We start from the raw sequence: 26795 nt of genomic DNA, 5'->3' as shown, positions 1-26795 counted from the left end.
TACCCCATATGTGGGCGTAAAAGGTTCTGCGGACGCACAACAAGGTTCAGGAGTGAGAGCAACCTATGTACATTTGAGGCCTAAATTGGTGATTTGCACAGGGGTGGATGATTTTACAGCGGTTCTGACATAAACGCAAAAAAATAAATACCCACATGTGACCCCATTTTGGAAACGACACCCCTCACGGAACGTAACAAGGGGTATAGTGGGCCTTAACACCCGACAAGTGTTTGACAAATTTTCATTAAAGTTGAATGGGAAAATGAAAAAAAAAAAGATTTTCACTAAAATGCTGGTGTTACCCTAAATTTTTCATTTTCACAAAGGAAAATAGGAAAAAAGCCCCCTAAAATTTGCAACCCCATTTCTTCTGAGTAAGAAAACACCCCATATGTGGAATATAAAGTGCTCTGCGGGCGAACTACAATGCTCAGAAGAGAAGGAGCACTATTGGGATTTTGAAGAGAAAATTTGTCCGGAATTGAAGGCCACGTGTGTTTATAAATCCCCCATAGTGCCAGATCAATGGACCCCCCCACATGTGACCCCATTTTGGAAACTACACCCCTCAAAAAATGTAATAAGGGGTATAATGAGCATGAGCACAGGTGTCTGACAGATTTTTGGAACAGTGATCCGTGAAAATGAAACATTTTATTTTTCATTTGCACAGCCCACTGTTCCAAAGATCTGTCAAACGCCAGTGGGGTGTAAATACTCACTGCACCCCTTATTAAATTCTGTGAGGGGGTCCACTGTTCTGGCACCACGGGGGGGGGGGGCTTTGTAAACGCACATGGCCTCCGACTTCCATTCCAAACAAATTCTCTTTCAAAAAGCTCAATGGTGCTCCTCCTCTTCTGAGCATTGTAGTGTGCCAGCAGATCACTTGACGTCCACACATGGGGTATTTCCATACTCAGAAGAAATGGGGTTACAAATTTTGGGGGTCATTTTCTCCTATTACCCCTTGTAAAAATGTAAAATTTGGGGGGGGAAATGCATTTTAGTGGAAAAAAAATGTTTCTCATTTACATATCGGACTTTCACAAAAAGTTGTCAAACACCTGTGGGGTGTTAAGGCTCACTGTACCCCTTGTTACGTTCCTTGAGGGATGTAGTTTACAAAATAGTATGCCATGTGTTTTTTTTTTTTTTGCTGTTCTGGCACCATAGGGGCTTCCTAAATGCAACATGCCCCCCAAAAACCATTTCAGCAAAATTTGTTTTCCAAAAGCTAAATGTGACTCCTTCTCTTCTGAGCATTGTAGTTCGCCCGCAGAGCATTTTACGCCCTAAAATGGGGTATTTTTATACTCAGAAGAGATGTGGTTACAAATTTTGGGGGGAATTTCCTCCCATTACCCTTTGTAAAAATGATAAATATGGGGAAAAACTGCACTTTAGTGAAATTTTTTTTTTCATTTACACATCCGACTTTAAAGAATAGTCGCCAAACACCTGTGGGGTGTTAAGGCTAACTGGACCCCCTGTTACCTGCCTTGAGGGGTCTAGTTTCCAAAATGTTATGCCATGTGGGTATTTTCTGCTGTTCTGGCACCATAGGGGCTTCCTAAATGTGACATGCCCCCCCAAAACCTTTTCAGCAAAACTCACTCTCCAAAATCCCATTGTCGCTCCTTCCCTTCTGAGCCCTCCACTTCGCCCGCCGAACACTTGACATCCATATGTGAGGTATTTCCATACTCGAGAAAAATTGGGTTACAAATTTTGGGGGCCTTTTTCTTCTATTACCCCTTGTAAAAATTCAAAAACTGGGTCTACAAGAACATGCGAGTGTAAAAAATGAAGATTTCGAATTTTCTCCTTCATTTTGCTGTTATTCCTGTGAAACACCTAAAGGATTAACACACTTTCTGAATGTCATTTTGAATACTTTGAGGGATGCATTTTTTATAATGGGGTCATTTATGGGGTATTTTTAATAAGAAAGCCCTTCAAATCCTCTTCAAAACTGAACTGGTCCCTGAAAAATTCAGATTTAGAAAATTTTGTGAAAAATTTGAAAATTGCTGCTGAACTTTGAAGCCCTCTGATGTCATCCAAAAGTAAAAACATGTCAACTTAATGATGAAAATATAAAGTAGACATATTGTATATGTGAATCAAAATATAATTTATTTGGAATGTCTGTTATCTTTACAAGCAGAGAGCTTCAAAGTTAGAAAAAAGCTACATTTTCAATTTTTTCATCAAATTTTGGAATTTTTCACCAAGAAATTATTCAAGTATCAGCGTAAATTTACCACTAACATAAAGTAGAATATGTTACGAAAAAACAATCTCGGAATCAAAATGAAAGGTAAAAGTTATTAGTGCTTAAAGTGACAGTGGTCAAATGTTAAAAAATGGCCGGGTCCTTAAGGTATAAATGGGCTGGGTCTTTAAGGGGTTAAGTTTGAGATTTTATTTTTTAAGCGGTACAATAATAGAAAAGCTATAGGCCAAAAAGAAGGATATTGTACCTACTGTAAACCAACACCCAAAGGTGTAGTGCTAACAATATCAAATAACTCCAACTCCAAACTCTAACCCAAAAATGACAATAAAGCAAGCATATTGGGGGGCATTTACTAAGGGGTTTAGTCATTTTTTTCTGACTATTTTTGGCGCAAAATTGTCGCAATTGCGCCTACCCTATAAATTGTGCGACTTTCCCTAGCAAGAGCTAGAAAGTAAAAAAAAAATTTCCCGCTTAATTTACGCAAGTTTTCAGTTTTGACTTGCAGTGGTCAGGAATTTATTAACTGAGACAGTCGCAGTTGCGCAATAAACTGTCGCAACGGCCATAAAAATTGACTAAATTTACTCCAGCTCCAACATGGAGCAGGAAAAGCTACTGCCGCCCGGGCTCCGACATACTTTCTCCCCGCTACCCTCACTGCGCTACAGGGACACTGCAGTGATTTACATCCCCCCCCCCTCTCACCTGCCAGCGCCACACAACTCCCATCTGTCTGCTGTTGCAAGACTACAAGTCCCAGCATGGCCTTACAGTGAGGACACACTGGGAGTTGTAGTCTTGTAGCAGCGGGAGCTGAGCGGCGCGGGCGGGAGACCAGGGGGGGGGGTAGCGGGGAGGCCGTATGAGGAGCCCGGGCGGGAGACGAGGGGGGGGGGGGTAGCGGGGAGACCGTATGAGGAGCCCGGGCGGGAGACAAGGGGGGTAGCGGGGAGACCGTATGAGGAGCCCGGGCGGCTGCACTGTAATGTCAGCCCGGGCTCCTGCCCTGAGAGCCATAGGCTTTGGCTGTCAGGGCATGCTGGGTGTTGTAGTTTTGCAACAGCTGGAGGGCCACAGTTTGCAGACCACTGGTGTGTGGTCTGTAATTTGTAGTCCTCCAGCTGTTGCAAAACTAAACAGCTGAAGGGGACCGGCGAAGAAGTTCACTTACCCTTCCGAGGCTCCAGCGACGATCGCTGACGGAGATCGTCGCGCGGCAGTGTCGCGCAGCGCTGGATCCTACGGAAGCCGGTAAGTTGCGCAAGCTTCCCAACCAGGGTGCCTCCAAATGTTGCAAGACTACAACTCCCAGCATGCCTGGACACCCTTTGGCTGTCCGGGCATGCTGGGAGTTGTAGTTTTGCAACAGCTGGAGGCACCCTTGTTGGGAAACACTGGCCTAAAACAGTGTTTCCCAACCAGGGTGCCTCCTGATGTTGCAAGACTACAGCTCCCAGCATGCCTGGACAGCCATTGGCTGTCCAGGCATGCTGGGAGTTGTAGTTTTGCAACAGCTGGAGGGCCACAGTTTGCAGACCACTGGTTTGTGGTCTGTAAACTGTAGTCCTCCAGCTGTTGCAAAACTAAACAGCTGAAGGGGACCGGCGAAGAAGTTCACTTACCCTTCCGAGGCTCCAGCGACGATCGCTGTCGGAGATCGTCGCGCGGCACTGTCGCGCGGCACTGTCGCGCGGCACTGTCGTGCAGCGCTGGATCCTACGGAAGTCGGTAAGTTGCGCAGGGGAGTTGTAGTTTAGCAACAGCTGGAGGCACCCTGGTTGGGAAACACTGGCCTAAAACAGTTGGGAAACACTGGCCTAAAACAGTGTTTCCCAACCAGGGTGCCTCCAGATGTTGCAAGACTACAACTCCCAGCATGCCTGGACAGCCAAAGGCTGTCTAGGCATGCTGGGAGTTGTAGTCTTGCAACATCTGGAGGCACCCTGGTTGGGAAACACTGTTTTAGGCCAGTGTTTCCCAACCAGGGTGCCTCCAGATGTTGCAAGACTACAACTCCCAGCATGCCTGGACAGCCTTTGACTGTCCAGGCATGCTGGGGCTTGTAGTTTTGCAACATCTGGAGGCACCCTGGTTGGGAAACACTGTTTTAGGCCAGTGTTTCCCAGCCAGGTTGCCTCCAGATGTTGCAAAACTACAACTCCCAGCATGCCTAGACAGCCTTTGACTGTCCAGGCATGCTGGGGCTTGTAGTTTTGCAACATCTGGAGGCACCCTGGTTGGGAAACAGTTTTAGGCCAGTGTTTCCCAGCCAGGTTGCCTGCAGATGTTGCAAAACTACAACTCCCAGCATGCCTAGACAGCCTTTGACTGTCCAGGCATGCTGGGACTTGTAGTTTTGCAACATCTGGAGGCACCCTGGTTGGGAAACACTGTTTTAGGCCAGTGTTTCCCAGCCAGGTTGCCTCCAGATGTTGCAAAACTACAACTCCCAGCATGCCTAGACAGCCTTTGACTGTCCAGGCATGCTGGGACTTGTAGTTTTGCAACATCTGGAGGCACCTTGGTTGGGAAACACTGTTTTAGGCCAGTGTTTCCCAGCCAGGTTGCCTCCAGATGTTGCAAAACTACAACTCCCAGCATGCCTAGGCAGCCTTTGACTGTCCAGGCATGCTGGGACTTGTAGTTTTGCAACATCTGGAGGCACCCTGGTTGGGAAACACTGTTTTAGGCCAGTGTTTCCCAGCCAGGTTGCCTCCAGATGTTGCAAAACTACAACTCCCAGCATGCCTAGACAGCCTTTGACTGTCCAGGCATGCTGGGGCTTGTAGTTTTGCAACATCGGGAGGCACCCTGGTTGGGAAACACTGTTTTAGGCCAGTGTTTCCCAGCCAGGTTGCCTCCAGATGTTGCAAAACTACAACTCCCAGCATGCCTAGACAGCCTTTGACTGTCCAGGCATGCTGGGGCTTGTAGTTTTGCAACATCTGGAGGCACCCTGGTTGGGAAACAGTTTTAGGCCAGTGTTTCCCAGCCAGGTTGCCTGCAGATGTTGCAAAACTACAACTCCCAGCATGCCTAGACAGCCTTTGACTGTCCAGGCATGCTGGGACTTGTAGTTTTGCAACATCTGGAGGCACCCTGGTTGGGAAACACTGTTTTAGGCCAGTGTTTCCCAGCCAGGTTGCCTCCAGATGTTGCAAAACTACAACTCCCAGCATGCCTAGACAGCCTTTGGCTGTCCAGGCATGCTGGGACTTGTAGTTTTGCAACATCTGGAGGCACCTTGGTTGGGAAACACTGTTTTAGGCCAGTGTTTCCCAGCCAGGTTGCCTCCAGATGTTGCAAAACTACAACTCCCAGCATGCCAAGACAGCCTTTGACTGTCCAGGCATGCTGGGACTTGTAGTTTTGCAACATCTGGAGGCACCCTGGTTGGGAAACACTGTTTTAGGCCAGTGTTTCCCAGCCAGGTTGCCTCCAGATGTTGCAAAACTACAACTCCCAGCATGCCTAGACAGCCTTTGACTGTCCAGGCATGCTGGGGCTTGTAGTTTTGCAACATCTGGAGGCACCCTGGTTGGGAAACACTGTTTTAGGCCAGTGTTTCCCAGCCAGGTTGCCTCCAGATGTTGCAAAACTACAACTCCCAGCATGCCTAGACAGCCTTTGACTGTCCAGGCATGCTGGGGCTTGTAGTTTTGCAACATCTGGAGGCACCCTGGTTGGGAAACACTGTTTTAGGCCAGTGTTTCCCAGCCAGGTTGCCTCCAGATGTTGCAAAACTACAACTCCCAGCATGCCAAGACAGCCTTTGACTGTCCAGGCATGCTGGGACTTGTAGTTTTGCAACATCTGGAGGCACCTTGGTTGGGAAACACTGTTTTAGGCCAGTGTTTCCCAGCCAGGTTGCCTCCAGATGTTGCAAAACTACAACTCCCAGCATGCCTAGACAGCCTTTGACTGTCCAGGCATGCTGGGGCTTGTAGTTTTGCAACATCTGGAGGCACCCTGGTTGGGAAACACTGGCCTAAAACAGTGTTTCCCAACCAGGGTGCCTCCAGATGTTGCAAAACTACAAGTTCCAGGTTGGGAAACACTGTGCCCGGCCTCCGCCCCACCTTACTGTAAGGGCATGCTGGGAGTTGTAGTCCTGCAGCTGGGGGCAAGGGACAAGCTTGTCACTTGCCCACACATCTCCTGCACCACACAACTACAACTCCCAGCATGTCCTTACTGTAAGGGCATGCTGGCAGTTGTAGTCGTGCGGGGCGGGAGATGTGTGAGCAGGTGATAATAAATGTACTAACCCATTTTTTTTTGTTTTCTTCTCATTTCAGATCCGTGTATCCTGTGGACTCCTTCGGATTCGGTGGACTACTTCGATGACCAGCGTTTTTCTTTGTTTGATTTTAATAAAATGGTTAACGAGGGCTTGTGGGGGAGTGTTTTTTGTAATAAAAAATTTTTAAAACCTGTTGTGTTTTTTTCTTACTTTACTAGACAGGCTTAGTAGCGGAAGCTGTCTTATAGACAGAGTCCATTACTAACCTGGGCTTAGCGCTAGCCACAAAAACAGCTAGCGCTAACCCCCTATTATTACCCCGGTACCCAACGCCACAGGGGTGCCGGGAAGAGCCGGTACCAACAGGCCTGGAGCGTCAAAAATAGCGCTCCTGGGCCTAAGCGGTAACAGGCTGGCGTTATTTAGGCTGGGGAGGGCCAGTAACAATGGTCCTCGCCCATCCTGGGAACGTCAGGCTGTTACTGTTTGGTTGGTATTTGGCTGAGAATGAAAATAGGGGGGACCCTATGCGTTTTTTTTTTTTTTATAAATAATTAAATATATTAAAAAAACGCATAGGGTCCCCCTATTTTTATTCTCAACCAAATACCAACCAAACAGTAACAGCCTGACGTTCCCAGGGTGGGCGAGGACCATTGTTACTGGCCCTCCCCAACCTAAATAACGCCAGCCTGTTACCGCCTAGGCCCAGGAGCGCCATTTTTGACGCTCCGGGCCTGTTGGTACCGGCTCTTCCCGGCACCCCTGTGGTGTTGGGTACCGGGGTAATAATTGGGGGTTAGCGCTAGCTGTTTTTGTGGCTAACGCTAAGCCCGGCTTAGTAATGGACTCAGTCTATAAAACAGCTTCCACTACTAAGCCTGTCTAGTAAAGTAAAATAAAAATAAAACACAACAGGTTTAAAAAAAAATTTATTACAAAAAACACTCCCCCACAAGCCCTCGTTAACCATTTTATTAACATCAAGCAAAGAAAAACGCTGGTCATCGAAGTAGTCCACCGAATCCGAAGGAGTCCACAGGATACACAGATCTGTAGAAGAAGTAACCAAAAAAAAAAAAAAAGTGTAAGTACATTTAGGGAGAAAAAAACTGTGTTAAAAAAATGTAATAAACACACACACTAAACGCCGTTTACCACTTCTGAGCCATAACTACAATTTACAGTGATCCCTCAACTTACAATGGCCTCAACATACAATAGTTTCAACATACAATGGTCTTTTCTGGACCATCGTAAGTTGAAACCAGACTCAACATACAATGCTACAGACAGTCCAGATCTGTAAAACGTGTCAATGGCTGGAAGAACCAACCAATCAAAATGGGCATTCACTGGTAAAACCCCTGTATTACTGAAGTGTATGCACTGACTGGTGTCTGGTATTACATGTTCTGTACACTTTACCTGTATCAGGGTTAGCTGCTCTTTTGGACACCAGGTGAGGGCGACTCCATTACTTGTTTGGGACATTGCCTGTACTGTACAGGACCCCTGAAGAAGCTCCTGTCCTCTACATAGACAGTGTTTCCCAAGCAGGGTGGCCCCATCTTTTGCAAAACTACAACTCCCAGCATGCCCGGACAGCCTTTGGCTGTCCAGGCATGCTGGGAGTTATAGTTTTGCAACAGCTGGAGGCTCCCTGCTTGGGAAACACTGACATAGACAGTAATTTACAGCTCCCAGCAGATCTTTATTACTTTTATATGTAAGGATTTGCTTTATCTATATCAGTTATCTACTTATTTTTCTTTGTCACTTTTTCCTATTTTGGATGACATTTTGGTGCCTTTAGAACCAATTACCACGTTTCCATAGAGTTATGGTCTCAACATACAATGGTTTCAACTTACAATGGTTTTCCTGGAACCAATTAATATTGTAACTTGAGGGACCACTGTAGTTATTGAATTATTTAGATGTGGTGAAAAAGCTAAAAAAAAACTCAAAAACAAAAGATCCAGAAGGAAACCAGCAGCCAAACCTATTCGGACAGCAGGAAAAAGGAACAGACTATTTTTTCTACTACATGAAGTAAATTTCCCACTTTTGCCTATGTGCGCCAAATTTATTAATGCCGTGCAACAATTTAGTAAATTTGTCGCACATAGTCAAAAATGAAGTAGAAAAAAACAGGGTAAAAAACAGACTACATAGTAAAAGATTAGTAAATGCCCCCCATTAATCTTTATTAAATCCAAAAGAAAAAAAAGTTAAAAATACATAACAAATACATCAATTGGCACTAAATGTAGATCCCAACTGGCAGTACACTACTAGGGTTGGCAGGGTAACAATGTTATTACAACAGAGGGAAATAAGAAAAGGTGTATATCATATAACCGATCGCAATATCCTAAAGGTCATAGCAGTCTAATCAGTAAAAATAAAGTGTTTAGTGTATATAAATGCAAAGTCAGACTACAAGCATTAGATAATAATTAGCAAGTCCCTCCATCTATTACATACATACAAGCCTTACCAGTATGTAAATGTTTTATTGTAATTTTTGGTGTTAGTGTTTGGATTTGGAGTTAAATAATAGAAAAGCATATAACATGCATATCATTTTAACCCCTTAAGGACACAGCCCATTTATTTTTGAGTTTTCGTTTTTTCCTCCTCGCCTTCTAAAATCCATAACTCTTTTATATTTCCATTCCCAGACCCATATGAGAGCTTGTTTTTTGCATGACCAGTTGTACTTTGTAATGACATCACTCATTTTACCCTAAAATGTATGGTAAACCCAAAAAATTATTTTTTTGTGTAAGGAAATAAAAAAAATCATAACATTTTGGGGGTTTAGTTTTCACGCTGTACACTTTATGGTAAACATTACTTGTTTTCTTTATTCTCTGGGTCAATACGATTAAAATGTTACCCATGGTTACATACATATCTATTATTGTACTGCTTTTAAAAAATCTCAAACTTTTTTTTAACAAAATCAGTACGTTTAAAATTGCCCTATTTTGACCACCTCTAACTTTCTTATTTTTCGGTATACAGGGATGTGTGAGGGATCATTTTTTGCATCATGATATGTAGTTTGTTTTACCATGTTTGCGCATATGTGACTTTTTGATCACTTTATATTATATTTTTTTGCAGGTTGATACGACGCCGTAGGGGATCATTAACATTATATTTTTATAGTTCGGACATTTACGTGATGATACCAAATATGATTTATCTTTTTTTTACTCTTTTTTGTATTATTAAAGATTGCTATAGATAGTCCCCTATGGGGACATAAAAAGTGTAAAAAAAAAAAGTTGAAAATTCTAAAGATAAAAAGTAAAAAAAAAAGTGAAAAATCCCCTCCCCCCAATAAAAATGAAAATTGTCTGTTTTTCCCATTTTATCCCCAAAAAGCGTAAACATCTTTTTTAAGAAACATATTTGGTATCACCGCGTGCATAAATGTCTGAACTATCAAAACATAATGTTAATGATCCCGTACGGTGAATGGCGTAAACGTAAAACATTTTTAAAAAGCAGCTTTTTTGTCACATTTTATTAAAAAAAATTATAAAAAATGATCTAAAAGTTTTATATATGCAAATGTGGTATCTAAAAAAATTACAGATGACGGCACAAAAAATGAGCCATCATACCACCCTATATACGGAAAAATGAAAAAGTTATAGGTGGTCAGAATAGGGCGATTTTAGATTGCTGATTTTGTACAAAAAGTTTTAGATTCTTTTTAAGAGGTACAAAAATATAAAAGTATCTAGCCATGGGTATAATTTTAACTGTATTGACCCACAGAATAAAGAACACATGTCATTTTTACCGTAAAGTGTACAGTGTGAAAACAAAACCCTCCAAAATGTGCAAAAGTTTGGTTTTCATTTAAATTTCCTCCCTAAAATTTTTTGGGGGGTTCGCCGTACATTTTATGGTAAAATGAGAGGCTTCATTACAAAGTACAATTGGTCACACAACAAATAAGCCCTTATATGGTTCTGTAAATGGAAATATAAAGGAGTTATGGATTTTAGAAGGCGAGGAGGAAAAAGCGAAAACGCAAAAATAAAATTGGCCTGGTCCTTGAGGTGAAAATGGGCTTGGTCATTAAGGGGTTAAGTGCCACACTGCCGCAGATGCCGTGATATTTATTGATCATGGCATCTGAGGGATTAATGGCAGACATCAGCGCGATCGCCGATGTCCGCCATTACCAGTGGGTCTGCGGCTGCTGACAGCCACCCGGACCCGATGTGGAGGAAGCGAGCGCAGCTCCTGCATTCGTGTCACAGCCAGAACGTACGGCGCTGTGCATGAAGTGAAGCTATGCAGCGCTGTACATTTATGGCACATGTCCTTAAGGTGTTGATCATATTGACTAACAGAATAAAGAAAAAATTTTGTTTTTTTCCGTAAATTGTACAGCATGAAAACTAAACCTTTTAAAATTTGCTAAATTGTGGTTATCTTTTCAATTTCCCCACACAAATAATATTTTTTTGGTCGTGGCATACAATTTATGCTAAAATGAGTGATGTATTTACAAGAGTACAATTGGTCACGCAAAAACCAAGTGCTCATATGGGTCTGTGGATGGAAACATAAGAGAATTGTGATTTTTAGAAAGCGAGGAGGAAAAAACTAAAATGCAAAAATAAAATGTGCTTGGTCCTTTACGATGGGTTTAAGATGATTTAATACTTTGCTGTTGTGACTCCCTAAGTCTTCTTTGTGCCACCAAGAGTAGAGAAATGGGAAAGTAGTTTTACCTATTGTGTCTGGTCTTAGATCCTAAACATATGCGCTCTTGCTATGTATTTTGGTATATGATGCAATAAATATACCATACATGATGGAGAAGTCATGTGTTAGGAACGTGTTATTGAAGAATGCATGTAGCAGTTCTTCATATAAACTATATTTTTACGTCTTGAGTGTTTTTCAGCATCTTTTGTGAGGTTCAGACTATTGACCTGAGTACTTTATGAAATGACTCACACAATTGTATTTTTGTATTTCTTGTCTTCAAAGACCTCCTGATGTTCAGTGCTGGTCCAGCCTCTGCAGCGGAGAGAGACTAACAAACAGCCCTTGACTTCAATGTATCTCTTTCATCTTCCTTCTCCTTTATTCTGTTTATTCTACGGACGAGATGCCACAGATCATAAAATAAATATGCAGTAATATGTGTGTGTCTTGGAGCGAGTCTGGATTTTTTTTTTCCTGTGCAGTTTAATGACTAGGAAATATAAGGAATACACTTTTAAAACATCTCTCGGAATCATTACTGTTATTATTTGCAAAAAATGTATCTTATTGTGAGCTGATTTTATGAGTAATAAAGAATAAAGGAAGAGCTTTGAGGTTAAGACTCAACACTTCTTTAATGTGAACAAAGAAAAAGAAGGAAATTGCGGTGTTGATATCAAGAAGAGGTGATTACATTGTGTTCTTATTTATCGCTACCATCCTTGGAGAAAATGATGTTAAAGAATGAGGGCTATCTTTTAGAAATAAGAGCAGTCTATTTGATGCAGAAATGTTTGCAATAAATGGACTTGCCAAACAGTTTTGTGAATAGGCCTTTATTCAGACAAGAATTTATCAATTTTCCTGAGAGCTATAAAGCTCACAAAACAAGTATCCACCATTGACCACAGGACCATACACAGGTAGCATATAGCTCAACTTACTGTGAATTACTACTACCACTGCTCTTTGTACAGCAGACTGGTCTAAATATTTAAAAAGTACACACCTGGCAGTACCCATTTATTTATAGTTATTATTTCCATCATCACCATGTAACGAACATGTTATATATTCAGCTGTAAATACTCTAAAGATCTTTCTTCCCCTTGCAAATGTGGAAGATAATGGCATCAAGCTCTTTCATACTTCTCAATAGGATATTAGCCAAGCTATGGCTGCTTTCACACTATAAAGTTGTTCCATTACTATTGCTGAGATTGTTCAGTAAAGCCTTCATGCCCCTGAAGTCACATGATGTAGTGCTCACGCACCCCTGTCACACCCCCTCTCTTCCGTATGGATTCTGCAGGAGGCAGCATTGTGGTTGCAACACCGCCATCCTTCACCATCCGTTGTTTTTTACTGCAAATATCTCCTTTGACTGAAGGTGAGTACATGGATGGCTGCTATGTAGTATTTTTTTGTGACTTTTTCAGTGTATTTGGGAACATGTGCTTGTAGCTGCGGGCATTTTTTACCGCAGTTTTTATGGGGGTATGAATGCTTTTGGTAGGAAATTGTGCATGATCATTTTGAACCATGTGTTACTACTCTGCACCATTTTCCAGTCCGCCATGTGCTTGCATTTTTGCAGGACACGGTCATTTTTGCACGCAGTTTGTATTGGGGCATGAATGCTTTTGTGAGGGAAGTGTGCATGATCCTTTTGGACTGTGTGGTGGCACTCTGCGGCATTTTTTGGTCCACCATATGCTTGCCATGTGCTTTTAGTTATGCATGACACGGGCGTCTATGCACACAGTTTGTATGGGGGCATGAATGCTTTGGCTAGGGTAGTATGCAGAATGATTGGACCATGTGGCACAACTTTGCCTTTTTTGGGGGGAGGGGGTCATTTAAATTTCTATAATTAAAGTGCAATTTCTTTTTTTTTTTTATAGACAGAATGCCTAAGAAAATAAATAAAAAACCAAGAGAGCCCTATTATTTTGACATTATATAATAGCTATTTTGGGGAAATTTTTTTTTTGGGGGGGGGGGGGGGTGAATTTTTGTTCCCCAGAACTTAGACCCAATGGACTCCCCTTCGGAGGAAGAGGAGCCGGATTATCGGAGTCAAAGTTCTCCAAGTCCCAGTGTGAGTATTTTATATTCTTTGGATAAATTATTATATTTATGTTTCCATATTTTATCTAGATTACCGTATTTATCGGCGTATAACACGCACTTTTAAAACTAAAATTTAAGGCAAAAAGCCTGCGTGTTATAGGCCAATAAATCTTCTGGTCACTGATTTACAGCGGCTGCTTGTTAAGTATTAGCAGCACGGCCGCAGCCACTTTAAATCAGTGACCAGTGCCGTCTCCTCCCCGCTCACTTGTTTTTTCCCGCACTATCCACAGGTACTGGTGGATAGTGCGGGAGACACTGATTAAAATGAGCCCTACCTTGTCCGGATCTGCCCTACCTTTTAATCAGCGTCTCCTGCACTATCCACCAGTACCTGTGGATAGTGCGGGAGAAAACAAGTGACAGTTTTACTTTTCATTTTCCCTACCTCCCCCCTCCCTCATCATTCCCCCTTTTCCTGCTTTTTATAGTTTTGTTTATTTTATTTACCTGGCTGCGCTTCGGCAGGTCAGGTCTGGCGGAGGGTCTTGTGGGCTGCGGTCAGTGAAGCAAATGAGTGACGTCCTCTGCCGGCTTCTCTGCGCGGCATCAGTGATGTCACTTTTAATTTCCTGTAGTCGCCGCTGAAAAGTGACATCCCTGATGCGGCTCAAGGAGCCGGGAGAGGACGTCACTCATCTGCTTCACTGACCGCAGCCCGCAAGACCCCCCCTGCCTGACCTGACCTGCCAAAGCGCAGCCAGGTAAGGAAAGGGGAAGAGTGGTCTTCAACCTGTGGACCTCCAGATGTTGCAAAACTACAACTCCCAGCATGCCCGGACAGCAGTTAGCTGTCCGGGCATGCTGGGAGTTGTAGTTTTGCAACATCTGGAGGTCCGCTGCTTGAAGACCACTCATAGGAGGAACATGATGGGGGGATGATGATACAGGGGGAAATGATGGGGGGGGGAATGATGGGGGGATGATGAGACACAGGGAAATGATGGGGAGGGGGAATGATGGGGGGATGATGAGACAGGATGGGGGGATGATGAGGGGGGAATGATGAGGACATGATGAGACAGGGTGGGGAGATGATGAGGGGGAATTATGGGGGACATGATGAGACAGGAGGAAATGATGAGAGGGGGAATGATGGGGGGCATGAGGAGACAGGGCTGGGGATGATGAGGGGGGAATGAGGGGGGGAATGATGGGGGGTATGATGAGACAGGGTTGGGGATGATGAGGGGGGAATGATGGGGGACATGATGAGACAGGGTGGGGGGATGATGAGACAGGGGTAAATGATGAGGGGGGAATGATGGGGGGACATGATGAGACAGGGTGGGGGATGATGAGACAGGGGGAAATGATGAGGGGGGAATGATGGGGGGACATGATGAGACAGGGTGGGGGATGATGAAGGAGGGGGGAATGATGGGGGGACATGATGAGACAGGGTGGTGGATGATGAGACAGGGGGAAATGATGAGGGGGGAATGATGGGGGGACATGATGAGACAGGGTGAGGGGATGATGAGACAGGGTGAAATGATGAGGGGGGAATGATGGGGGGACATGATGGGACAGGGTGGGGGGATGATGAGACAGGGGGAAATGATGAGGGGGGAATGATGGGGGGACATGATGAGACAGGGTGGGGGATGATGAGACAGGGGGAAATGATGGTGGGGGAAGGCACTAAATGCTTAATGTCTGTATTGCTAGTGGTGGTCTATGACAGGGGGAAATGATGAGACATGGGGGGATGATGAGACATGGGGGGTGGCGATGAGAGGGGTAAATGTGGCACAGGAACTGATAAAAGGGAAGGAATGATGTGGCACTGGAGGGGACAGGACCAAACTGAGGTGCAGAAGAAAACGAAGTTGGGGGGATGATGTGGCATTTAGTCCAAGTCATTAATTTAACATTTTATTTTTTTAACTTAAATTTCCCTGTTAAAATGGGGGTGCGTGTTAAACGCCAGTGCGTGTTATACGCCGATAAATACGGTATTTTTTTTTCATTCCAATTGGGTAATTTTTTTTTAAGTGCACAGTATAATTTTGGTCCGTGTTGCGCCACTTTGTATTTTTTTTCATTTTTAGGATTTTATTAAATGTAATTTTTTTTTCTAGCCACGCCGTATTCCAACGGGGAAAACCACTAAAAAGGCACAATCCAAAAAGGTGATTTTTAACTTTTTAGACTGTTTTGAAAATGTAAAAGAAAATTAGTTATAATTTTTATATATATATATATATATATATATATATATATATATATATTAAAAAAAAAATTTTCTTCAGAAGCATGTAGTGGAATCCTCCTCAACATCCTCCTCTGAGGACAAATCCGAAAAAATCAAAAAATTCAAGTAGCCCAAGTGTGAGTATTTAGGAAACAGACCATGTTTCCCAACCAGTGTGCCTCCAGTTGTTGCGAAACTACAATTCCCAGCATGCCCAGACTGACAGCCGAAGGGCATGTTAGTAGTTGCAGTTATGTAACAACTGGAGAAGAACAGTTTGAAGACCACTGTAGTGGTGTCCAAAATGTAGCCCTCTAGATGTTGCAAAACTTCAACTCCAAGCATGCCTAGATTGCCAAGGCATGCTGGGAGTTGTAGTTCGGCAACCTCTGAAGGGCTACAGTTTGGAGACCACTGTGCCCTTCCAGATGTTGCAAAATTACAACTCTCAGCATGCCTGGACAGTCTCGGAATTCTTTAAATTTTTTTATTTTTTTTATTTGCTATAATTATATATATATCTATATATATATATATATATATATATATATATATATATATATATATATATATATATATAGTGCAAGGAGGGAAGGCAGCACATCCAAAGTTGTTTGTAGGTGCAAGCAGGTCCAAGGGGCTCCGGTCCCAGGGTCCAAGTCAAGCTATCCACAAAAAAAGTTGAACGCAGCACACAGGAGTATCAAAAGCAAAAAAGGTGGTTTATTCCATGAACATAGAGTGCGACGTTTCGGTGCCCTCACAGCACCATTCTCAAGCAAGTCAATAGTGAATTTACAAAGTATTTATAAGAAAGCAATCTCTTACAGTAGGAAATCAATACAATCAAACAATAAGTGAATATTTCATGATCATCAGACAAATCCAAAGTGCATGTGCATTATATCATATAAGGGAAGTCATAGACTATCCTAAAGTGCTAAATGTCATATTAAAAACAATATACGAAGTATACAAATCATGAGAATAGGCGCTGATGTACTTAATAAGTTAATTAATGCAGATAATGTGAACAATATTACAAAATACATATATAAATATATAGAAAGGCATACCGGAGAGTGGCTGAACTCACCTAATATGGAGTATAATGGTGTCCATAGCGTGGGTGATTTTGCACTGCGGCTGCGCAGCGTGTGAATGTGTGTGATACAATGGCATAGCATCAGGCCAATCACGTAACGTGAATCTCCGATCACATGACCGGAATATCGGGTCACGTGATCGGGACAGGTGTGCGCATGCGCGCTAAAACGCAGTGAGCTAAGAGCTCCATCTTGGATATGGGCACAAAAGAAATAAGCCAGATTAAAGTAAATGAAACAAAGTCAATAAATAGATATTCGTTGTGCATCCATGGCAGCAAAGGCAGCTATAGTGCACTCTGTTTTATATTTTAAGCATAGTGGCTTAGGTCCTGTATACACTCATGCTATTCCATTCACACCTGTATGTATGTTTACTATCGCTCCTGAACATGGAGGAGATGTACACGTTGATGCCTAGCAATGGGGGAGGGGTAATAGTGCCCATGAATGGAATAGCATGAGTGTATACAGGACCTAAGCCACTATGCTTAAAATATAAAACAGAGTGCACTATAGCTGCCTTTGCTGCCATGGATGCACAACGAATATCTATTTATTGACTTTGTTTCATTTACTTTAATCTGGCTTATTTCTTTTGTGCCCATATCCAAGATGGAGCTTTTAGCTCACTGCATTTTAGTGCGCATGCGCACACCTGTCCCGATCACGTGACCCGATATTCCGGTCATGTGATCGGAGATTCACGTTATGTGATTGGCCTGATGCTATGCCATTGTATCACACACATTCACACGCTGCGCAGCCGCAGTGCAAAATCACCCACGCTATGGACACCATTATACTCCATATTAGGTGAGTCCAGCCACCCTCCGGTATGCCTTTCTATATATTTATATATGTATTTTGTAATATTGTTCACATTATCTGCATTAATTAACTTATTAAGTACATCAGTGCCTATTCTCATGATTGGCATACTTCGTATATTGTTTTTAATATGACATTTAGCACTTTAGGATAGTCTATGACTTCCCTTATATGATATAATGCACATGCACTTTGGATTTGTCTGATGATCATGAAATATTCACTTATTGTTTGATTGTATTGATTTCCCACTGTAAGAGATTGCTTTCTTATAAATACTTTGTAAATTCACTATTGACTTGCTTGAGAATGGTGCTGTGAGGGCACCGAAACGTCGCACTCTATGTTCATGGAATAAACCACCTTTTTTGCTTTTGATACTCCTGTGTGCTGCGATAAACCTTTTTTTTGTGTGTGTGTGTATATATATATATATATATATATATATATATATATAAATATATATATATATTGTGACGATCCGTCTTGGGGATTAGCTCTGGGATCGTCCTGGACTACGCCACAGGATGCGTTTCTTCTCAATAAACCAGCAAACAAACGCTTATAATGCAAATCTGGCACCTTGCCAGTTTTATTAGACAGGTTGCAGGGTAAGAAATAAACAAAAAAGCAGGAACAAAACCAAATCCTAGACCGTCTGGTCACTGACTAAACAGATCAGCTTGTCCTGACTAACAACCGCTGAGCTTCCCTCAGCCGGTTAAACATATGTCCCCTGCAACCTTCTACTCACAATTCATGGCAGTCTCTATGAGCCCCTCATAGCTCGGGCTGTGTACTCCTCAGCAGCCTCTGTATCTTCCCTACAGCCCACATGCTGTCTCCTAGGAAGAGCCCCCATTACACTGAGTCTTCATCTCATATACACTTCCCTTCCTTCCTGCCTCATTACTTAAGAAGCAGGTGAGAGCTTCTGCAGGGTGAGCCAAGGAAATACACCCTTTCCTTGCCACACTGCCACAATATATATATATATAATATTTTTTTTTCCCCAGAAGCATGTAGTGGAATCCTCCTCAACATCCTCCTCTGAGGAAGAATCCGAAAAAATAAAAAAATTCAAGTAGCCCAAGTGTGAGTGTGATAAGCAGTGTATTTTCCGCAAGGAGTCATCCGACCTTATGAGTAGACTCTGCTGCCGGCCTCCCCCACCCCCCCCCAAATCCCCCCACTCCCCAAAACCGGCCCACCATCCCCATCCACTCACCTTACTTGACCATGTCCCCTGCCCAAAGTAGCACCACTCCCGTTCCCCTTCCAGTCACCATTCCAGTCACCACTCCCATTTCCCTTCCCGTCACCACTCCTGCTCCTGTCACCACTCCCGTTCTCGTCACTGCTCCCGTTCCCCTTCTCATGGCCGTAACTCTTCCCTTTCCACTTGCCATTCAAATGGCCATCAACTTTCCCCTCCCTGTTATCCCCAGTCCATGTCCCACATCCTGCCCCACTACCTTGGACATTCCCAGCATTTGGGCTAGTTATCCACCCCTTCTAGTAGCAAGTTCCAAATGAACCTTGTTCCCATTCCACCCCTTCCTTTACACCTCCCAATTTCCCTCTGCCCCCTAATATTCCCACCCCTTCCACACCATTTCAACATTATTATTTTTCCCAGTCCCATTCCTACTCCATGGAAACCCCTATTCCCAGATTCTACTCACAAAGAAGAATGGACTCCTTGCGGCCCCCGGAGGACCCAAGCTCCTAAGACCCCTCCCAAGTCCCCCTTACTCAGCCATCCTTTACAGAATTATAGGGCTTTTTAAAGCCCAAAACAAACAAAAACCTGTACATAGTTAAGTTATTTTTATAAAAAAAAAAAAAAATTCTGAATAAAAAAAAATTCTTCTTCACTAGAAATAATGACTTTGTCTATTTTTTTTTACACCCAACTAGGGTTTGCTTTCAGGATAGTAGAGGTCTTCTACCACCAAGTGTTAAATTCACAGGGGGGTAGAAGGTACAACTCCACTATACTGAAAGCAAACTTTACACAACATTGTGAAATATAAAATTCATTTTCTAGCAGGATAGGGGAGGTGGCAGATTGTATGCCCCAGTGTGACTTTGACACTGGGGCGTACAATCTACACCCTCCCATATCCTGCAAGCAAAGTGCACACAACATGATATATACATAAGCACCTTGCTAGCAGGATAGGGGAGGTGACAGATTGTATGCCCCAGTGTGACTTTGACACTGGGGTTTACAATCTAAACCCTCCCATATCCTGCAATCAAAGTTTACACACAACATGATATATACATAAGTACCTTGATAGCAGGATAGGGGAGGTGGCAGATTGTATGCCCCAGTGTGACTTTGACACTGGGGCGTACAATCTACACCCTGCCATATCCTGCAAGCAAAGTGTACACACAACATGCAAAAAACATCAGCATCAAAAGGGACAGTAAACTAAAAATTAAAAAAAAGGTGAAGAAAGTTCAGAACAAACGATCCTGCCAAGACACACTCCCAGCTTCTGTCAGGAAATACTGTGCAAAATTGTCTCTGAGATGCATTACCGCCTGGGTTGATCTTCTTGAAGACTGCTGTAGTCCAAGCAGAGCTGCTTCCACTTCTTCCGGATCACTGTGGGGGAGGTTCCTTGGTTAGGACAAAGTTGTGGAGAACAACAGCTGCCTTAACAACCTGATCAACCACGTCCGGGTGCAGTTGGATTGGCCGTGGGAAGATCCTCCATTTGCCCGCAAAAATTCCAAAGGCACACTTCACATAGCGTCTTGCATGTGACAGTCAGTAGTTGAAAATCCGCTGGCGGTGGTCGAGTCCTCGGCTGGAGTAAGGCTTCAGCAAGTTGCCACACATCTGGAAGGCCTCGTCCCCAACAAAAACAAAGGGCATTGGAGGTCCATCAGTCCCAGGAAGTCGTCAGGAAGTCCCATCTCACCAGAGTAGATCCTCCTCCCCATGGCAGAGTTCTTGAACTCACTGGAGTCGTTCATTCTTCCATATGACACGATGTCCACAGCAATGAATCTATCCGCAACGGCCATAAGTATGGTGGAGAAGAACTTCTTGTAGTTGTAATACTCCGACCCCGTGTACGCCGGCTTCTGGATCTTGATGTGCTTCCCGGCGATTGCTCCAATACAGTTTGGAAACTTTGACTTCCTGGAACTTCGCTGCGATGCCAAGCCAATGTTCTGCTGAAGGTTGTGGGAGAAAGTCTGCTAGAAGGCAATCCCACAGGGCCTCGCAGGTGGTCCGGACAATCCCAGAGATGGTGGAAATTCTCAGTCAAAACTGGAAGTGGAACAACGAAATACAATAACCGGATGCCAGGAACCTGAAATTAAACAGTTAAAAAAAAGGGGGTTTTAGTATTTTGTAAAACACATTGAATGTACAATGCAAAAAAATAATCGGATTTTGACAACATACCTGAGGGTTACAATGAGGCATTCCTCTGGCGAGATGCTCCTTCTGAGATGGGTGTCTTGGCGAAAGATCCTTTCACTGATGCATGGTAGAACATCATCAAACATTGCTACAGACATCCGTAGGTAGCTTGCAAACTTCTCGGGGTGCTGGCGCAGCTCCACATCCACATACAAAGTACTGTGCACCCCATGGGTCATCCGTGCCGCAGTGATGGGATGGATCCAATATCTTCGGCGGCGGCGACGTCTCTCATCAATTTCGGATCTTCTCCTTCTTCTTCTCTGTTGGGCACGCCACAGCAGAACATCGAAGCTGTAGAAAAGGTGGGTGGGAAATTCACTTTGGTAAAGTCTGACAGCAAGCAATCCAAGCAACAGTACTCTCCCTCTCAATGTTGAAATTCAGACCACTGCCAGATGATTGCATTGCAGCACCCCTTAGGGTGCGTTCACATGCTATTACTACCACCAGAAGGTTTCATGCTGCGGGAAACCTACTGCGAGTTAAGCTACCATTGATTTGAATGGGTCCACAGACAGTACGCAATAGTATCAGATTTGCAGACTGTCCGCGGACCCATTTAAATCAAAGGTAGCTTAACTCGCAGCAGGTTTCTTGCAACGGGAAACTCGCTACTAGCGTTTGAACGCACCCTTAGAGTAGGAGGCAGAGCTTCATGTGTCGACAGGTAGAGAGGTCAAGAAAAGGTTAAAAAAACAGATGTTATTAACGGATGTAATAACGGATTATTACAGATCATAACGGATACTAACGGATAAACACTTATCCATTTCAATAAGGGAACTTTGGACCCTTATTCATCCGTTATTATACGGCCATTTTTTTTAATTTTACAATACATTGAAACGGACGTTTAGAACGGATGAATGAACTATAGTGTGAAAGGAGCCTTTATCTGTAACACATCAACCACCTCTTTCCAAACCCCCCAAACATTGTGAATTATCATATGATTCAATATGAAATACTTTACTTGCACAACAAGTTGAATTGGGTTTTTGGGCCCACCATTCATCTCTACAGAATTTGTGCATGACCGACCACTTTTTTCTGCCTTGCACTGCAGTTTTCATTACGGCACGCACAAAAACATTCATCAATAAGGACGAAGAGATCATAAACTTCACGTGGGTATGAAGTTACAAATAAGGCTGATGCTTTTTGAAGCAATATAGTATTTTTTTCAATGGGTATCATGCCTTCTGTATATTCTGAATAGTCAGTAAGTTACTGATCATTTTTTCTGAAGATGTACAGAAAAAGTGTCTAAGGCCTATACAGTAGGGTTGGTATAATACTATTAACCCCTATAGGCTTGTGGTGGTGACCTGTGCCCAAAAGCACACACAAAATGTAGATAAACCTCCAGGGTGTGGACAGGATAAACAGGCGCTCAACCACCAGGTAACAGGATAAAAAGTTTTATTCACCCCTAATGCAACGAGTTTCACAGCACAGTGAAGCAGCTGTGCTGTGAAACGCGTGGCATTATAGGTGAATAAAACTTTCTATCCTGTTACCTGGTGGTTGAGCGCCCGTTTATCCCGTCCACACCATGGAGGTTTATCTAGATTTTGTCTATATTTGAGGAGACGAGGAGTGGCTGCCGGACACCTTATTCATATTCCACGCCTTGATCCCTTGTTGCACTTGGTGGAGTGTATCCCATTGGGGTAAGAGCAATACCCACCAGCTTTAAATTCTCTGTGCAACAACGGTATCACACTATGGAACGCTGTCTGTCGTTTGTTTTATCTTACTACAAAAGCACACACAGACATTACTAGCAAGGGGCACATATGTTTGGGGTTTAGAGGAACATATATGCAAAGTTTAATATACATGTTGGTTCTAACAAAGAGGCTTAAAAACTTGCTTAGGCTGGGTTCACACAACGATTTGAACTACGGTTCCCGGATACGGCTGGGAGGAGGGGTGGACGGGGCTTAATCGCGGCGCCCGCACTCAGCCTTATTCGGGAACCGTAGTTAATGTATGTCTATGAGCCTACCGGAGTGAACCGCAGCCTCCGGTCGGCTGCTTTTTCAGCCGTATGCGGTTTCCCGACCGCAGGCAAAAACGTGGTCGACCACGTACTTTTTCTGTACATCTTCAACCATTGGTTTCTAGGTACCAAAATACTGTTCTTTGCTCTAAGGACTATTTACACTTAAGCTTGACTCCTGCTCTAGAAGCTCTTGGTCATCTAGCTGTCTTACTCACTGGGTGCTCTTATTTCCACAGGGTTGGTAGGCACACTCCTTTTCCAAACATGCACTGCCTGTGTCATTCCCCTTTGGTTCAGGAACCTTCTATCTAGGTGTTCTCTGGGTAGTTATTGCATGGCATCGTTGGCCCACACAGCAATTCTCAAAGGGTTGTTTCAGTCATCTCCAGCAGCTCACAGCATCCTTCCTTGTTCTCTCTCACACACACATTTACAGTATCATTTTGGAGGCCTTTTTATAAAGTCCTAAGGTCAATAGTAAGAACCTCAAAAAAGATGCTGCGCCACCAATGCTTGCCATTATCACTGCTGTTCCAGCTGGTATTTTTCTTAGGCCGAAATGCTCAAAGCTTACAGAATGCCATTATGGTGGGAACCTTCTATGTAAGCCTGGGAATAAAACAACAAATTAACAAATAACAAATAAAGATGTATCTAGAGGGTTTTCCATGTTATCCTATGCTTTCCCCCTATGACCAACATGGTATACCCTGCCGTTATTTTGTCTAAACCACAGCAATACACACATGTGCAAAAATACAGTTTGCTTATAAAATCCAACACATTTTAACACCAGCAAGATAAGTTGCGCACAAAATTAGTTTGGGGAAGAAGGTGTTCATTATTTACAGTACTCCATATGGTATGCTTGAGGGGTCAGGATATAACCAAGGAAGGAATCTTACAACACATTGAATATATATTACTTGAGCATCATAAACAAATTATTTTCTCACAATACTTGTATAACTATTGTAATGTCATTAAGTAAGTAGAAAAAAATTGAAATGCCATCCAGGTACACCACTACAAGATGACTACTAGATGATCTCTGAAAATGTAATTTACCAAATTCTGAAAAACAGCAGGTGCATTGCTGTAACCAAAGGGCATAACTAAATGTTGTCAGCAATTGTCCATTTTCTTTGACATGCTGTTTGAGTAAAATTGCACTCAAGGTCAAAAAACAAAAGACAGCAAAAAAATAAATAAACCTGATGATCAAAAATTGTGCAGCCTGGTACTTCAGTATGTCATGAAAAACTGAAATAAAAAAGATCTGGAGTTGATTTCAAGTGTTGAATTTGCACTTGGTAGCTGTTTAACCCCTTAAGGACTTAGCCCTTTTTCACCTTAAGGACTCGGCCATTTGTTGCACATCTGACCACTGTCATTTTAAACATTAATAACTCTGGGATGCTTTTAGTTATCATTCTGATTCCGAGATTGTTTTTTCGTGACATATTCTACTTTAACATAGTGGTAAATTTTAGTGGTAACTTGCATCCTTTCTTGGTGAAAAATCCCAAAATTTGATGAAAAAATTGAAAATTTTGCATTTTTCAAACTTTGAAGCTCACTGCTTGTAAGGAAAATGGATATTCAAATTTAAAAAATTTTTTATTCACATATACAATATGTCTACTTTATGTTTGCATCATAAAATTTATGAGTTTTTACTTTTGGAAGACACCAGAGGGCTTCAAAGTTCAGCAGCAATTTTCAAATTTTTCTCAAAATTTTCAAACTCACTATTTTTCAGTGACCAGTTCAGTTTTGAAGTGGATTTGAAGAGTCTTCATATTAGAAATATCCGAAAAATGACCCCATTATAAAAACTGCACCCCCCAAAGTATTCAAAATGACAGTCAGCATTTTAACCCTTTAGGTGTTTCACAGGAATAGCAGCAAAGTGAAGGAGAAATTCACAATCTTCATTTTTTACACTCGCATGTTCTTGTAGACCCAATTTTTGAATTTTTGCAAGGGGTAAAAAGGAGAAAATTTTTACTTGTATTTGAAGCCAATTTTTCTCGAGTAAGGACATACCTCATATGTCTATGTAAAGTGTTCGGCGGGCGCAGTAGAGGGCTCAGAAGGGAAGGAGCGACAAATGGTTTTTGGGGGGCATGTCACCTTTAGGAAGCCCCTATGGTGCCAGAACAGCAAAAGAAAACCACATGGCATACCATTTTGGAAAATAGACCCCTCGGGGAACACAATGAGGGTTAAAGTGAACCTTAATACCCCACAGGTGATTCACGACTTTTGCATATGTAAAAAAAATAAAATAAAAAATTCCTAAAATGCTTGGTTTCCCAAAAGTTTTACATTTTTAAAAAGGGTAATAGCAGAAAATACCCCCCAAAATTTGAAGCCCAATTTCTCCCGATTCAGAAAACACCCCATATGGGGGTGAAAAATTCTCTGCTGGTCGCACTACAGGTCTCAGAAGAGATGGAGTCACATTTGGCTTTTTGAAAGCAAATTTTGCTCTGGGGGCATGCCGCTTTTAGGAAGCCCCTATGGTGCCAGAACAGCAAAAAAAAAAAAAAAACACATGGCATACTATTTTGGAAACTAGACCCCTCGGGGAACGTAACAAGGGGTTAAGTGAACCTTTATACCCCACAGTTGTTTCACGACTTTTGCATATGTAAAAAAAAATATTTTTTTTTACCTAAAATGCTTTTTTCCCCAAACATTTTACATTTTTAAAAAGGGTAAAAGCAGAAAATACCCCCCAAAATTTGTAACACAATTTCTCCAGAGTACGGCGATACCCCATATGTGACCCTAAACTGTTGCCTTGAAATAAGACAGGGCTCCAAAGTGAGAGTGCCATGCGCATTTGAGGCCTAAATTAGGGACTTGCATAGGGGTGGACATAGGGGTATTCTACGCCAGTGATTCCCAAACAGGGTGCCTCCAGCTGTTGTAAAACTCCCAGCATGCCTGGACAGTCAGTGGCTGTCTGGTAATACTGGGAGTAGTTGTTTTGCAACAACTGGAGGCTCCATTTTGAAAACAGTGGTGTACCAGACGTTTTTATTGGGGAGGGGGGCTGTGTAGGGGTATGTGTATATGTAGTGTTTTTTACTTTTTATTTTGTGTTAGTGTAGTGTAGTGTTTTTAGGGTACAGTCGCATGGGCATGGGTTCACTTTAGTTTCTCGCTGGCAGTTTGAGCTGCGACAGAAAATTTGCCGCAGCTCAAACTTGCAGCCGGATACTTACTGTAAACCTCCACCCATGTGAGTGTACCGTGTACAATCACATTGGGGGGGGGGGGGGGAACATCCAGCTGTTGTAAAACTACAACTCCCAGCATGCGCTGAGAGACTGTACATTCTGAGAGTTTTAGTTTTGCAACAGCTGTAGGCACACTGGTTGTGTATCACTGAGTTTGTGACCTAACTCAGTGTTTCCCAACCAGTGTGCCTCCAGCTGTTGCAAAACTGCAACTCCCAGCATGTACGGTGCATGCTGGGAGTTGTAGTTTGCAACAGCTGGAGGCACACCGGTCGTGAAACACTGAGTTAGGTAAAAAAAAAACTCTGAGTTTCACAATCAGTGTGCGTTCAGCTGTTGCAAAACTACAACTCTCAGCAGTCACCGACAGCCAACGGGCATGCTGGGAGTTGTAGTTATGCAACCAGCAGATGCACAACTACAACTCCCAGCATGTACTTTAGCTGATTGTGCAAGCTGGGAGTTGTAGTTATACAACAGCTGAAGGTACACTTTTCCATAGAAAAAATGTACCTCCAGCTGTTGCAAAACTATAAGTCCCAGCATGCCCATAAGGGAATGCTGGGAGTTGTGGTGGT

At 42.9% G+C, this 26795-nt stretch overlaps 1 long non-coding RNA gene across 1 annotated transcript in view; it reads right to left on the bottom strand.

Annotated features, from left to right (window-relative positions):
• The window catches only part of LOC130357882 (uncharacterized), a 49329-nt gene extending 37601 nt beyond the window's left edge, over positions 1-11728 (bottom strand). Inside the window, exon 1 of the long non-coding RNA XR_008889311.1 lies at positions 11487-11728. This is a non-coding gene — a long non-coding RNA (uncharacterized LOC130357882). The remainder of the gene's footprint in view (positions 1-11486) is intronic.
• Between the last annotated feature and the right edge of the window lie 15067 nt (positions 11729-26795).

Source organism: Hyla sarda, chromosome 2 (genome assembly GCF_029499605.1).
Source record: "Hyla sarda isolate aHylSar1 chromosome 2, aHylSar1.hap1, whole genome shotgun sequence".
Classification (NCBI taxonomy): Eukaryota; Metazoa; Chordata; class Amphibia; order Anura; family Hylidae; genus Hyla; species Hyla sarda.
The sequence above is the reverse complement of the archived record's forward strand: the minus strand, read 5'-3'. Positions and strand labels throughout refer to the sequence as shown.